At 49.6% G+C, this 3,996-nt stretch overlaps 1 pseudogene; it reads left to right on the forward strand.

Annotated features, from left to right (window-relative positions):
- The first annotated feature begins 3,107 nt into the window (after window positions 1-3,107).
- On the forward strand, window positions 3,108-3,996 carry LOC115382605 (proteinase-activated receptor 3-like; annotated as a pseudogene).

The raw sequence follows: 3,996 nt of genomic DNA on the forward strand, positions 1-3,996 counted from the left end.
GGAGGGGTGTGTGTGTGTGTGTGTGTGTGTGTGTGCGCGGTGGTGAGCGAGAGAAAGAGAGAGAGAGACGTTCTGAGCCCTCCTTCCGAAGGGCGAAGACCGGGAGGCGGGCAAGCGATGCGCGTGCGTGCTCCCGACACAAAGTCTATCCGCTGCTTTTTGAATTTACTAAAGCGGGTTAGTAAGGAGGAGAGGTTGAAAGGCGAGCCTGTCTTCATATCTCAAACGCAGAGGCGGCGCAGCTCGAGCCAGCCGTCTTGCGGGTGTGATGTGAGAAGGAAGCGCGTGCTTGCGAGCGCGCGCACGAGGAGAAGAGAGAAATTAAGAAAGAAAACAGTTGCCAATATCATGAACGAGCTGCGGTCCTAGTTCACAATGAAAGAAACAAATGCATGAATTGCACTCCTACCTAACGGCCTGCCCAGGTCTCACCTGTGGTGTTCCGACGAGGACTGTGTGACCTCCAGGCGTGTGGCGGAAGCTTGGCGCGGCTGCAGCGGCAGCCTGTGTTGCAGTCGGCGAAATACGGTGATTTCGGCTGGGAGATCAGAGCCGTCGCTCTGATCGGTCGGGTTCTGCTGCGTCCAACAGAACTTTGGCTCTTTGGAGGATTCGCGTGAAGGGGTTCCGGTCTGCTGTGGTCCGGAGGCTGCTGAGGAGGAGGAGGAGAGGCGAGAAGCTGCTGCAGCGCGGCGGTGCGAGCTTTTACGTCTACTCCACTGAGGAAAAGTTTCACGGTGAAAAAGGGGAGGATGGAACAGTGGTTCAGGAACAGGGCCGCAGTCATAATGGTTGTGTCATTGGGCGCTGGAAGGCCATCAACCGCTTGGTGGAAGAGCAAGTGACGATGTGGAGGTAGTTGCTACCTCCGGAGGATCTGAGGACAGGCCCGATCCAGTCAACTCGCGGGTGAGACTCCGGGTTATGTTGGATTTAATATTCCTTGGTGGAATATTTCAATTGATCAGTCCCAACACACGTCACCCTGGGAAACAGAGATAGTGTATTTACTCACATTTTTCTTGAGGGTAAAGCATGATCATGGTTTAATTTGTGACATTAGGTTTCACTTTTTCAGAACTTTGCAGTTCTACTAGTGATATTTAAGGCTGCTGTTTGAGCTTCCTATACTGTCCTCATATAGACAAACACCAGACAGTAGTTCACATTTCTATTTACTTTAGTCCATAAAGGTTATACATTATAGGCCACTGGTTACCAGCCTGTTCTGAGGGATCCAAACTCTCAATGTAAATCTCGCTGAAAGAGCCTCACAACACACCATGAGTGAAATCTCAGTGTCTTTGTAACCTCCAGTAACGAGGAGCTCCGTTTCTCTTCGGGTTCACGCTCCGTCTCGGGTCGCTTGTTGGACTAGTGTCCATTGAACAGCTTCAAACTTTAATTCACCAGTTTTATACCACGGAAGAAGTTTCAGCTCTAGTTTGGGTTAGGGTTAGGGTTGTTTCAGTGAAGACATTTGGTGTAACTCTCTCGGTTCACTCCTGATTTTCGTTTTGACAGATTTATCGTTCACTGAATGTTTCCTCCCTATGTTGACTGGGAGCTAAACTCTGTGTATAGTGGTTCATATTCAACACGTCCATGTCCTGGAAAGACTTTAAAACTTTAAAATAGTAATTTAAAAATTTATCTTTAAAGGTGCCTTAAGGAGTTTGCACGTTTTATGCGAAACAGCGCCCCCTGCAGGCCTTGGGCGTAACGCAGCTTAGTGAAAAACTCGTCCCTGTGGCTCCCGTCCACGGAAGAGGGGAACTCCGTCTTCGCTCGTTTAGAAGCGCTCAAGTAAGATTTAAGTTTCTTTTACCTGGTGGAGTCTGTGTGGAGCTGTGGCAGTGCTAGAAGCCAGTCTGTTCTCACTTTCTGGAAGATCCTGCTCAGTTGTTGCTCACTAAGCATCTGGCGGAGTAATGGCGGACATAATGAAACCTAACCAGCAGGAGCGCGCATTACATCATTCCTTTCAAATTCTACCCAAAAAAGTGCTGGTGCCGGACCGGCACTGTGACTTTCAAGTGACAATTTAGCCCTGTTGAGGTACTTGTAATGAATATGTCAGGCCACATTGTACACATCATTAAAAATGTGTAACATATTTATGGTGGAAAATAAGTATTTTTAAGGTTGTAAAACTCCTTAATGCACCTTTAAATAAATGATGCTTAAATTTAGCCGTTTTTTTTCTCATATAAATGTTGCTTTTTACTGCAGAGTTTGTATGTTCTCCCAGAGTTCTGTGCTTTTCTGATGTATTTTTTTTAATGCACACGTATCTCCTGGTATCAAAGATCCTTTAAAGCGACACTAAGGAACTTTTCAACCTTAATAAAACATTTTAATATCTTTTGTGATGATACATCGACTTACAACTAGTTGAATGACACTCTGTCACACTAAAATACTCCAAATGTGCGGACTGCTTTACGGCATGCGCCATCATGATATAACATTATTTAGCCACCATTAGATTCATTTAGATTCATTACCGCGTCGCTCGCTATCCGTCCTTCACACAGCCACTGGAAACAAATGTAGGAGGTCAGTCCGACAGCCCGCCACCAGGCAGCGTTTTACGACGGCACGCGCTAGTCCTCATGGGAACTGTAGTATTCTTTCAGGAAAAACTACCGCTTTTTGTCACTGGTGCCGCCAAAATCAACGAAAACTGAAAGTTAATTAGTTGCTTTAAAGTTCCTAAATCATAGAATTTCTTTGGATTTTTTCAGAAATCTTGTATTTGTTTTACATGTTAAAACATTACGGATAATTTTAAATTAAATCTGCATAAAACTGATGAAACGTCTCTGGACAAGAGGAACTTAAATTTGAGTTGGTGGAAAATAAACATCAAAAAGTGGCTCTATCACACATATTAGTTTGGCTTTTCCAGACCCAGAGGAGGAGACTCTGTTCTTCCAGTTGGACTTCAGGGACTGAGAAGTGAAATTAATCCACCTTTGAGCCTGTTTCCCTCCTGATCATCTCTCCTCAGCGTCACGTTGTGTCTTTTTGTTCCAGCTGGTTAATTCTCTGGTGCTGATGTCTTTCTGGCAGGTCTCTGCTCCTCCCGGTCCGATCCGGCCGTCATGGACGTTTTCTTCGTCAACTCCTCGGTGCTGTTCGTGTCTCACAGACCGGGGAACCAGACGGCTGGCGAGCAGACGGCGTACGGCCGTGCCGCGACATGCCCGCCGTCCTCATCTGGTACCTGGGCCTGCAGTTCGCCAACATGTTCCTGGGCATCCCGGCCAACATCATGGTGCTGTGGCTCATCGCAGAGAGGGGCGCTCCCTCACCTCCGACATCTTCATCCTCCACCTGGCGGTGCTGGACGTGCTCTTCTGCCTCATCCCGCCGCTGGAGCTGGCCAACATCGTCTTCCTCACTACCACATCTCGTACGTGCTGCGCTTCTTCTACGGCATGAAGGACTCCTCGCTGCTCTTCCTCTCCTGCATCTGCCTGGACCGCTACGTGGCGGTGGTGCACCCCATCACCTTCACCGAGCTGAAGGACCGCCAGCACCGGGCCGTGCTGGCCGCGGCGGTCTGGCTCGTCACGCTGGCCTACGCCGCCGCCAAGTGCGTGGGCAACATCGCCAACTTCGAGAAGGTCTTCATCGCCATGATCCTGGCCGCCTTCGCCTTCATGGTCTTCTGCAACATCGTCATCCTGTGGGCGCTGCAGCAGTCTGGTCCCCGACGAGATGCACCCCGTGAAGAAGAGGGCCTTCAAGATGGTGCTCATCATCCTTGCCATCATCGTCTTCAACTACTTCCCGCCCGTGGCGCTGTTCCCGTTCCAGGAGTACTTCTCCCCGAACGTCTTCCGCTGCTACATCAGCTACCTGGTGTTCGGCCTGATGGACATCAGCAGCACCATCCAGCCGCTGCTCTACCTGTCCAAGGAGAAGCTGCCCAGGAGCCTCAGCTGCTGCCGCCGCCGCCGCCGGGGCGGACAACCGCAGGGCGACTAA

The sequence above is a fragment of the Salarias fasciatus genome, assembly GCF_902148845.1.
Source record: "Salarias fasciatus chromosome 7 unlocalized genomic scaffold, fSalaFa1.1 super_scaffold_4, whole genome shotgun sequence".
Classification (NCBI taxonomy): Eukaryota; Metazoa; Chordata; class Actinopteri; order Blenniiformes; family Blenniidae; genus Salarias; species Salarias fasciatus.